Genomic DNA, 13009 nt, shown 5'->3' with positions numbered 1-13009 from the left:
CAATATCAGTGTGAGTAGCCTACGGTTCCAGGTCCTAGCGTTGGCTTCACTACTGAAAAGTTCATCCTCTCTGTTCTATTTGTGGCGACCGGCTGCTGTTGCTGCCAGCTTTTCAGTCTCAAACAATCACAAGAACATCAACATCTCGTCATATTGTTCCCCATAGCACGACACCTTGAAGGTGAGTTTCACAAATCATTTCATTATTTTTATGCAAAATTACACTTTTTTAATTTACAGTATAGTTGAATTTGAATAAGATTCAACTTATTATTGAAAATAAGACTACTGGTTTTGTTGTTATTGATATTACAATATTTGTCATACCTATATGTTGGATATTTCAAATCAAAACTACTTCATCAATAAAGACGTTATTTCAGACCTAGGTGAAGTTTGGTGTTTCAACTGGAATTTTGAACTTTTACTTTTGGAGAGAGTTCTCTAAATGCATATTTATTGTATTCAGTGGATGTAAAATATTTGCTAGTTTAGAACCCTATTTCATTAATTATTAAAACACAAAGTGAACAATATAAGTGCGTGAATGCATTGCCATCAATTGGGTAGGTTTCGAACATTACGGAATGTGCTATAACACATAGCTCACATTGATTTCCAAATTAATTTTAGTAGTTGATGACTTGATTTATGATAGACTCATCCTTATCAGAAGCAGAGCTGTTTTTATATCTCATTTGAAAATCGTGAATTAAACAAAAATATATAAAGTGGAAATGTTAATTAATGATTGATTAATATTGTATTAGTTACTGATTAATTACATGTCAGATATTTTGTTCTTTATTGATTTTCTTCATTTTTGTGATATTAGTGATAGTCAAAAATGATAAGGATCATATTTCATGCGACGTTGAGATGTACTGGTCTTAAAAACTTTATTGGAATAGTTACGTAATGCGTTTATAATATTTAATAGTTCTACGTCGCTTTACTAATTGTGACGTTTGACTTATACTGGAATGACCATTTATAAAATACAAGCATTGTTTAATGTGTATTTAACAGATAGCATTTATGTTTATAGAGCTCCATTGGACATTACATCAGTGAGTTCATTCAAGAAGCAAATATCGAATTCATGAAAAATGCTGGTGTCTCCTAAGATGCTTTGTTGCCTAATACAGAATTTTTCATTTCATTTCATTTTGTTGCACTCTTCTCAAACTTCTTGAATTTTGGAATCAATGATTTTTCTGTTGTAGAATGAAAGTAGAGACTTGTATGAGCACTCCTCAACCATACACAAAAAGTCTAATTAAATTCCATTACTGATCCACTATTTATCACTTGTTGATTTATTAATTAAAAAAAAACGAGAAAAGTACTCTCAAATTGAATATTGTGTCATTCAAGAAATCAAATCATCAAGTTTGTTGAAGTGACAATTCAACAATGTATTCAATTGCATTGATAAGTGGACTTTCATGATGAATTTGATAGTAAGTTTCTACAATATTATATAATATGGCAATTGATCAGGAATCCACAACATATTTCCTCTGTAAAAAATATATATAGCCTATTATATAGGATACGGAGGATGTGAGAAAAATAACAAAATAGAGTAGAGGAATGTGGATTGCTGAATATTGCTGAACATTGCCGATACTTTAACGAGAGTTTAACACTCCAATATTGTAAGAGGATAGTTAAATATATATTGATCAAAGCGCTTATAGCCTACATAGGCTACATTATTACATTGACGGATGTAACAAGAATATAAAATACAACGATCAAATAGCATCAAATGAGTTTAATGAACTGAAGCTTGCGAGCTTTTTTGAAATTATTGTTCTGAAATGATCTCCTTGACTTTGGTCCGCAAATTCCTTTGCATCAGATAATTTGGCCCTGCTCATTCAATAGTTTCAAAACTTGGCAAGCGATCCTTTCTGTGACACGAAACGAGCATTAAACTTACTAAATATCAGCTTGAATATAAAGAATAATCAATGATTCGGCTAGAACTCTAGTTTTACAGTAATAAGAAATGCAACTGGCCTAGTTGATACTGTGAAAAAAAAATTAAAACGTTGAGAAGGAGTGGTGGAGAATCACAAATCGAAATAAATAGCCTAGTTTTGAAAATGTTTCTAATAATTAATTACCGTTTATGATTTGTGGATATATGATTGAAAATGACAAAAACATAATATCGTAATACTTTGTCTTTTTTGGTTAGGGCTACTCTTAAATAGAAATAAAAATACCTACCGGTAGGCCTACCGGTACCTACATCATAGCTCAAACATGTTGTGTGCTATGAGTTAACAATTTCAAAAAGGCTACTTGGATTTTTATTCTTATTTCTATCGTAATAATCTATTATGTCATTTGAATAATATATTATTCAACTGTTAACAATGTTATTTGTCATTAGCTAAATAAAGGAACTGCCCGCATTTTTTCTGAGCTACTGCTTGCTCGTCCAACACCCTGGGTATATTAGTTGCTAATGATAACATCCCATACACTTCACTCTATTAAATGTCAAGAAACTGACAAAGTTCAATCAACATCTTCATTATTACAACAATACTACATTGCTGATGAGTTCTACTTTCTATTTTTAATCATTTTAGTAGTTTTTCAATTTTTACGTTACTTAACTTTTATTGATACATTTTGTTACGAAACTTGAATGATAAGATGATTAAATTATTTGTACTTCTATTCACATTCACAATGATGTAGCTTGGAATCCTAGATCTACCGCTGTACTAGACTAAATAGATAGAAATATATTATTATCAAATTGAGTGCATCGGTAGAACGGTACCTATATAATAGATTTCTAGTAGAAACCTATTATTTCTGTTATGGTATGTAAGAGTGTAACATATTTAATAAATAGCCTACTTTTCTTTTTCCATCAATTTATTGAAACTATTTCAAGCTCATTCAAACTCTATTGATGTTTCATTCACATCAACAAATTAGTGAACTTTGATTCCAGAGTATTTCTTTGGAAATATTTCTATAACGTAGATATAAATGAGAGTTTATATAGGTAGTTTATTGGTATTCAAAGATATTTTTATAAATCATAAAGGATATCATCCATCAGCGAACCACATGCCTAGTTAGCGCTCATGTAAGCAATATCTTGAGTTATCACATCCTCAAGAAATACGCATAGAAGCAAATTTGAGAGGGAATTCCAAAGAGTGATGTTCAAAAAAGCTCAATCTCGGAACGGAATAAATGATTCCAGTGAGATAAAAAATGCTGGTAACCCTGAACAAATGAAGCTAGTTTAAGCGAATGAATTCAGCCTATGTCAATCTGGTGGTGGGCCTGGTCGTCTGTGTGTGACGTAGCTGTGACAAAATAATAGCGCGTCTGATGACAGGGGACTGACGGCCCTGACGGAGATCAAATGGATAAATTGGCCCAGATAAATGGAGCGCTGGGGTGTCTCTCAGGGTCGAATTCGCTCTCAATCATCATCGAGAGTCGCTGCCCTGCCTACCAACTCACTACAACCAATGTGATTGTGCTGACGGAGATTGGTCAGTGGCCCTTGCAATCTATTTGTAGCCTGTCAATTTATTTGGACTAGACCAGAATAATAGGACTAGCCTATTTCTTTCAGTTCACACAATAGAGGGTACACGTGTGTATGAAGGCAGTGAGCTCAGAATATTATGCTACTATGAGATTGTGAGGAGGGAAGCAACCCTGAAATGCTAGAAACAATTTATAAATAACATTTTTAAGTATTGGAAGGATGATAATTTTTACCAAAAATATGGGAGTTAACATCAACTATTACAACTTGACAGCAGGCTTGCTACACACGCATTTACCTATTGTGACAACGCATTTCTTGAGCTGGCCAACAGAGCTCGAAGCATCACAATAAGGAGTGATAAGATAAGGTCTACTTACTAAACAATTATCATTGAATTATTTCTCTTCAATTTATTTTGTTATAAATGTGAATGTCTTTGTATTATTATATTATTAATTCATAATTCTCTCTCGGGAAGGTGCTTCTCTAAATTTTGCCTATTGAACTGAATGGTCATTTTGTTTTATTGAGATTATTTATTCCTCTCACTTGCAATTGAGGTTGCTTACCCCTCACTACCATTGACTTTGGTAAGCATTATCAGCCTTATATTTGCAACGGTACTCCCTCCCGGTGACTCTAGCGGTAGAAGCTCAGCTGGCAAAGCTCTTCTCGTTGTAAGTTGGGTAAAGTGTGCGGACGGTATCGTGTCGGTTAAAAATTTGAGCATGCCTGAAAAATTCTAAAAGAAACTGAACTGCGACATTCTAAGTGTTATGTGTGTGCATGTGCTGATGGACACATTGAATACCGTACCGGTACTTGTACAAAAGTTATTTACAAAATACTGAACTGAAACATTTTTGCTCAAAGTTCTTCGGAAAAATCCTTATTGATATGACTTCTGTTTATTGTGTTGAAATAAATAAATTGTGAATTTTAACTGTTGGTAACACATTGAATGATATGGTTAGTTTTTAAGATGTTGTCTTTGAACATATTCAAATTTCAATGGAAATTCAAGAGTTTGTTTCCATCAGTATTGATAAAAAATGGTCTTTTATCCAAACTCATGAGTTTAAATACCGTATATAACAGAATGAGAAGAAAATAAATGAAGAAGTTGAAATATGCAAAGGAAGACATGAGAAAACTTTTTACCACCCACTAACAACTGTCAATGACTGGCTAGATTCCTATATTTTTCTGCTTTTTCAACCAATCGGGAGAGACTAGGCGGTGCCTGGGTGGAGTACCTATAGTCGTATTACCAATTTGGATCTTGTTATCATATTTGTGATTGGGCCGTCGAAAGACCGTCGATATCATGCTCTGCTCGGTTCATCGTCTTAGAATTTTTTCGATGTTTAATCTATCTCTCTTCTCACACCTATCTCATTCTTTTCCTATTCAATACATTATCTTCCTACTGCTTACAATGCTAAAATCCCACCTGCCGAATTTTTATTAACATATCCGGGTAAGCAGTTTTTTAACTCTGAATGTGTATGTGGTATTATTTTATGATTACTGTGTGTAGAACCATTTCGGTTCATCTTCGTTTAATACTAATTTGGAGAGCCATTAACCATCCAGGAAGAAAATAGTGAAGTAAGGGGGATTGCCTATTTATAAATGTTTTAAATTTCATAGATTGATACTCATGATATGAATATTCAAACTCAGGGCCCAGGGCTTTTTCATAGGATGTAACATGAAAATTATTGAACTGGGTGGATGAATTGCTAAAAGAGTACACCTACACCTGAACCCGCTTGAGAAAAAAAAGTAAAACAACAAAATGTTATTTTCTAGTTAGCGTACCTATGACTCTAAATTTATTTTGCACGAGACTGTTTTGAGCACAGGTTTGATGAGCCGCTGACACTTAGTTGGCCGTTCAGTTATTTGGATGTAGAGCAAGTATTCGACCTCAAGATTAATACGCTCGGCTACGCCATTGGTGCAAGCTTCTAGTTTTCACGTGAGAATCATAAACGAGTCTCACCTTTCTGTCGCACGCATCATAAAATGCGCATCAAGAAATTGAGCGGATCGGCATCCTCCCAAAATAATAACAATTTGCTATTTACTGTTGCACTTCTGTCGTCGTTCTGCGGTGATCGTATTAATACATTGTTGCACTCAAATAAATTAGTTAATAAGCTCTAGAAGAAATCATGCAGGCGCTGGTATGTGCGAATGTGAACACAATAAAAAATAATAGATTTCAATAAGAAATTTGTTTGATTGTCGGTTTCACCTTTTTACTGACAGTCGGAATCGAGAAGCTTGGACAAAATCAATCAAGTTCAATACATTGTTTCGAAAGTTGCTAAGTTGCTTTCTGAAAGAATCGTTTCAAACAAATCCACTATAACTTTCAAGTGGATTCGCAAGACTTTGTTCAAAATTAAATAAACTTATGAATAGGGAAATTCATTAGTGGTAATTTGAAAATCGTACTAAATTTCAATTTGAGTTTTGAGACTTTCTTCAGAATCGGTGTTTGGCTTGGTGTTTTCTAACAGTGCATCCATATTCAGTAACCTATCACTTATTTCCGCTAAATTCCACACTTTGCACTTAGCTCACACAATTATAAAAAATTCAAGTTAAAAATATTATAGTATCAATGTTGGTCTGACACCATAGTCGATGCTATTTGTTACAATTAATAGCTTGTCTGAATATCATCAATGGAATGCTAATTTCCATGGATCTTACCAATGTCTCAAGACAATTCCACAGAAAAAACTCACCGACGATATTATCGGCCAATACAGATCGCCTCTCAAAATGCTGAAATTTAATCGATAGATGTGTAAGATAACGTTTCGAAGTGGCACACATTCTCAAAATCGAATTTTCTTTTACTCGTATTTTCACAGCCTATCATGTTCCAGATTCTGTAGATTGTTCACAAAGGAATATTTGAGCTAGTCTACTTCAAAAATTCTTCCCAATTTTTATAGTGATGTCGCTTGATGAGATGCTGTTCACACCCAATTAATTGCGTTAATTTCTGGAGCTGAAGCTGAAGAAGACACTAATGTAAATCAAGTGGTCAAATTTTTTATGTGGGTGTGTGATTTTGGTCACTCAAACTAACTTGAACAAGCCCACGGACGCGCGTGCACTCACTCTTGAATACGCAAATTGTTAGCACGCGGTAGCCTATATGGAATGGGACATTTGCCATGAGGCGGATTCAGCAGTAGTGAGTAAGAGGGAGTGATAGAGTGAGTGAGTATGAGTGAGTGTGTGAGAGAGAGAGTGATGAGAGAGGAAGAGAGAGTGAGAGACAGGAAAGACCTTGCGAGTCAATTAGCCAGAATTAAATGAGCAATCTGGCATCAATGTCTATAGATCCCTAGCAATAGTTCTCGAACAATTTATTTCCATCATTACGATCATTTGATGATGTAGTGCTACTGCTCCTTAAATCATCAGTTGAATAAATCACAAATTGAATGGGTGCTCATGCAGCAAATGCTTTCCTATTAATGAGTGTCAACAACATCTTAACATGTCTTGAAACAAAAAGAAGATTCGCCTGATTAATTGAACTTTCTCTGTTTCCAATGGACTCTGGTAGCAAGACAGATATCAGGGAAGCGATTTTAATGATTTAGCAGGAGGCATTTGAAACTATTTCATTTTTATTTATTTTGTAAGAGGATGTTATTTTATAATTTCTGTCAATATATTTAAGGTATTTGAAAAATAACTTAATAAGAGAAAGTAATAGTCGATTCCACAGCTCAATTATTCATTTACAAATTGAACAAGTCAAGATACATTGCAGATTTGCAGAGGATTGAAATCAATAGCTCTCCGAGAGTTGTAAAATAATAAATTAAGAGTATAAAGAAATGAAAAAGGTCATATTTAATTGTTACACATTACAAATCAAGTGGCGAAGTAGTTATGTGTGATTTTATAACGTGAATAATACTTTGATCAATATTAACTGTTTATCAAAATTTTGGAGAGAAATGGTACAGGCTCATTCTAGTTTTTCCATCATAGTCATAGTTATATTATGAATATAGTGTATGGACAATAGTGAATGGTGTTATGTATGTATAGTGATGGTATAGTGTATGGAAGTTAGAGAAGTAAATGAGTATTATTAGGACCAAATGATGTCAGTCAAATGTATGAACATCTTGATGGTGGTAATAATAATTAACAACACCTTAAATAGTAATAATTAAAATGTATTGAATGATATATTTATATTGCTTTGTAGAAGAATAGGACTTAAGAAGAATATAATAAATTAGACGGCAGGCTCGCTTCGCTTGCCTTATCTGGTCCCCCGGCTGAATCATCCAGAAGTAACCCTAGCTCCGCAGTGCAGGCTGGTTGCTTGGCTGAATCGGACTAGGCGCTGAGACAGCAAATAATAGCAGCCTTGGTGATAATGCGAGCGGCCGCAGTAAACCTAGCTCCGCAGTGCAGGGCTGGATGCTTGTCTGACTTTGACTAGGCGCTGAGACAGCAAATAATAGCAGCGTAGGTGGGAATGCGAGCGGCCGCAGTAGCATCTTCCACCCAGCAATGGTCGGCGTAGTTCCGCCTAGCGGACAGACGAAAGATCAATCGAGTCGGTTATTTGATCCCTCCAGCCAGGCTCAGCCAAGCAGCCGAGACAATAGACCAATGGAGTGGCGGTCTTATTCGCGTTCATCAGCAGTTTTCTTTCTCACGATTATTATGATTTATGTGTTACCTATAATCAATAATAACTCCAGTCACCAGTAAAAAGTTTCCAGAAACGTGGTGTACTACCATATTAATGACTTTTCATGATGATTTTTAATTATTTAAAAACATTGTTGACATTCTGAGCCTTCAGGCTAAACTTGGGGTCGCCGAGTAATCTGCAATCAGAATTTCTCTATCACGAAAAATAACGGAAAAAATCCAGCTGTTGATCTTCCGGCAACTGTTAACAGTCATCCTGCAATGCGGCCGAAACACTTCCAAGCCAGACACCCATCTCAAATGACAACAACGCCAAGCTGTGAGAAACCATCCTGCACTGCGGCGCTAGGTTAAGATAAGCAGGCTCGCTTTGCTTGCCTGAATTTTTCATTTGTGCTTTCTTCCTTCTGTCAAAAAGTCAAAAAATACTTTCAGGCTCGAATCAATCACCAGTTTTCTTTGAATTATTTAGTGCAGGCTTGCAAAAATCTTTAATTTTTTCAGAATTAATAAATATTTATTTATTTCTCAATTAGAGACTTGGTTAGGATATTATGTTAATTATTGTATTTCAGTCTAACAGCTCTTTGAAATTTGAAACAGGAAAACTTAACAAACGTCCATATCTAACCCTCTCATGTATGAATTTGCTTGAGAAATGTAAATAAATACTTCTAAAACTCAATGAAAAACTTAAGTAAAGGAACCATCTTAAAAACGCTGGGGAACGCTTGGAAAACCGCTGTAAAAACGCCTATATCTTTGGCGTGATTTTGAAGTTCTCTCAACACAAAATTTCTAGAACCTAGCTGATTTCTGTACCAAGTTTGAACATTTTCTCTCAATTTATTTTTGAAGAATGTGAAAAAATGCAGAAAAAAGCCAAGAAACGCTGGGAAAACGCGGTAAAACCACCTTTCTTGGGCGTATCTTTGACGTAATTCTGAGTCCTCTTAAGAATAAATTTCTAGACCCTAGCTGAACTTCTGTACGAAATTTGAACATAATCTGTAAATTGGTTCTTGAAAAGGGCCTAGAAAAAGCAGGAAAACGCTCAAAAACCGCCGACCGTGGGCGGAACTTAACTTCCAATGCAAAATTTCTATCCTCAGCTGAGCCTGTGTACCAAGTATGAACATTTTTTGCAAATAAGTTCATGGAAAATCTGAGAAAACGCAGAAAAAGAGTGGAGAAAAGTAGATTTTGGGAGTATCTTTGGATTTTTTCAAATCCGTTCTTAGTGCACCTCATCTAGATCACCAACTGAACAAACCTGCCAAATTTGAACGTAATTAGTCAAGTTGATTTTTAGTTCTGTTGATTATGAATGAATGAGTGAGTGAGTGAATCAGTGCCCTTTCACTTCTATATAAATAGATTTATAATTTCCAAAAACTGAAAAAATATTTTAAAAATATTCATTAAAAAAAATATTTTTGCCATGAACAGTTCTCAAATGCTTTGAAAAAATATTTATTCATATAGAGAGTTTGAGGATCTCATATAGATCAAAAATTTGTTGACGAGAAGTGGTAGAAGTAGGAAATGATTTTATTTCACAGGAAAACTAAAATACAACAATAGTAGGTTGTAACTATTTATAAAACTCATCACACAATGAAACTAAGTTAAACTAATAGACTTCCTAACCGTATTCATGTATTACGTATTACATTTCATTACGTATTCAGCCATTATGTATTACATTAAAATATTAGCTCAAAAGACTGTTGAAAATACAAATAATAATAGGTAATTATTGAAACGATTATTTCCATCTATCAATTTATAACCATTGTATTATGTTAATATAAATATTAAATAAATGGATAAAGTATTAAAATAGAGAGGAGAAGTGCAAGATGATAGAAATTATTGGTCAAAAATGGCGTTTTGAATCTCTGGCAGAACTAGAATGAACTCCCAAAATAAATCAACCGGAGCCGGTGTTGTAAAGAGGAAAACACTCTAATTGCTTAGTTGAAACGAGAGAACTGAGGCGCCGAAAGATCTGAGCCAGGGTGAATGATACTGCGATTCATGCGTGGTATGAGAAATGTAAGCTCTGTCCTCCAGTGTAGCATTCACTAGGGTTAGCATATCGGAAAAATCTTTCAAACCACGTGACACGCAAGGTTAAGAAGGGAGGAGAGTGACGTCACTCGGGCATGTTCTGCGCATGCGCGAAGCCAAAGGGTGACTTGGACCCTTATTGAGAGTAGGAGCGCCCATGGGGAACGACGATAAAGCGTCCCGTCCCTCAGGTTATCTGGATGCTGGACTCCTGATTAGGGATGGTTTTGTGACAGTGATGTGATCATTATTCATCATTATATTGTGCCAAACTAACGAACCAATCTTCAATCTCCACCAAAATACTTGGAAATATTGTCGGAAAATCTCCAGCACCAGTGCGCAGTTAGAGGTTAATCCCTGAAAATGGTGGGAAACCTGTGATCAACGAAACCGTCGCAAATACACGAGGAATTTTGTATTTTTCAAAAGGTAAATCGATTGGCTTTCAAAATAATTCATTACTTTTCTCTCTGACAATACAAAAACTGAATTTGGTTGATGAGACATTATATTTTTACGTGATTTTAAATTTTCTGAATGAAAGGTCAGAGGTCAATTGGGTGCTCTACATGTCACATGGCTGTCAAGTTCACAACACATTCAACACCACATTCTTAGAAAACAGGTTTATGAATACGATTTTGTAAAGTAGGCCTATTGAATTGAACGGAATGGTTTATGAGAGTTTATTTTCATTGATTCAAAATTATTCGAATAACATTGTTTTCAAATGACACACATCAGTAGGCCTACTCGATGAACGATACAATTTCAAAATCATTCTTAAACATATTAATTTGATCTCCTAATTAGAATGCAAAATCCTGATACTGCTTATAGGTCTAGATGATTGTGTAGTGTTACAACAGCCGTTTAAAAAAAGAAACTCAAAATTGTTCGCAACAAAGATAAAATTTAATATTAATTTAACCTTATTGAAAGAATTTCTGATTTCTCTATTGATGGGTATAAGTTGTTCATCAATTATTGTTGTCCTATGTATAGGTATTTTTAATGATTCATAAATGAATTAATGTTGATACTTTTGATAGAATATAATGATAAATATGAATACTTTGAATAAACATTTATTTTCATTGTATATTTATGTTATCGAGGACTAGCGCAGTGGCTGAGGCCGAACATGTTTTCCGTTACAATACAGCTCCTACTGGGGTCACAGATGTTAATGTATAACAAGGTCGAGTCTCATTGTTTCGAAATTCTTCATTCATCCAAAATTATTCTTCTTAATAACGCTAGCAATACTCAAGTGAGAAGCTCACGAGATTCATAACTGTAATTTTAATTGACCAATTACGAGAGATTCATTGCAAATTTGATGTTAGTGTGCAAGCAGAACATCTCGAGTGCTAACAAATAAACATTATTAAACATTATTAAACATTATTTATGATCTTCATCATCTCAGTTACCGTATTAATCATTTTCTCGATTCTCCTTGTGACTTGATATAGATGCCATAGATATAAATTGGTGGATGAGTTTTTTCATCAAACATGAACAGGACGAAGAGTTTACTTCAACCTCACTAGAAAAATAGGATCTATTATAGAAGTTTTTTATAATTCTGGAAATAATTTTCAACAGGAGATTTTTACACCGTAAATCCAAACTAGAATGAAGGATCCATCAGCTCAAATCACTATCGTCGGAAAATTTCTTCTCTAGTCGGGCTGGTCAATAACTGCGAACTTTGATTAATCATTTCGAATCAATAAAAGAAGCGTTTCAAGAATCAATCAATTTCAATTGCTGGTCAATCATTCCATCCATCTAAATTTATTGATATTGATATACTGTAGTTTGTTTATGTTACCGTAATTGAAGCATTCCGTTATCATCGAAAGCTATATGAATCAGTTATTGATTTTTGAGTGTGTGTGTATTTCTCACAAAACTATTTTCAAGCAAATATTCGCTAACGTGACCCATATAAACCTCCAAAGAATGAGTTATCATCCTAATGCTATTCCTATGTTCTATCGGCGAATCACAGTTTGATTTTGAAAATTCCATGCAATACAGTAGCATAACGAGATTTCCAATCAAAATGTGATCTAGAAAGATGGTGTCACGCGTGAGAAATAGTTCTGTTATTCATCTATTAATTTATTTTTCAATCATATAGATCCTCATGGTACGATTTTTATGGTATGATGCAATTGATATTACATATTATGACTTCATGACTTGGTAATTTCAAGTTCATATTAATATACTTTACGACCATTTATCACTCTTCATAAACCTTTTCTCTCTCGATCTCCAACGCTTACCTTTCAATGATCTCCGGTATTGACTAACATATTATTCTCTCAAAATAAATATTTATTCATCATCAATGGAACCAAATCACTATTTCAGAATAAATAGGATATACTATATTTATTCATTATAAGTTTGTAATACACTTTATTGAATGAGATTATTGATTGATTGACTTTTGATTGTGTAGCCTATCGCCTTCATAGGTTGGATAGGCCTTCGGCATTTCAGTTTTCTCAATTTTCCATTTATCCCAATCTGAATCACGTACAGCATAGAAATAGCCCAGTCAATGAAGGTCCAAAAACGCAGTTTCGATCCGAAAATTAAATAAAAGCTGAATTTCCCACCATCGATAGAACCCTCCCAGAGGGTCATTCTCCCAAAAGT

General features: G+C 34.4%; 1 protein-coding gene across 1 annotated transcript in view; it reads left to right on the top strand.

Moving 5' to 3' along the window:
• Nucleotides 1-13009, top strand: part of LOC111054725 (proton-coupled amino acid transporter-like protein CG1139) — a 33473-nt gene continuing 20464 nt past the window's right edge. Inside the window, 1 exon segment of the mRNA XM_039431460.1 lies at nucleotides 1-181. The gene's annotated coding sequence lies outside the window, so the exon portion shown is untranslated.

Source organism: Nilaparvata lugens, chromosome 6 (genome assembly GCF_014356525.2).
Source record: "Nilaparvata lugens isolate BPH chromosome 6, ASM1435652v1, whole genome shotgun sequence".
Lineage (NCBI taxonomy): Eukaryota > Metazoa > Arthropoda > Insecta > Hemiptera > Delphacidae > Nilaparvata > Nilaparvata lugens.
Note: the sequence above shows the minus strand (reverse complement) of the source record. Positions and strands in the feature narration are given on the sequence as shown.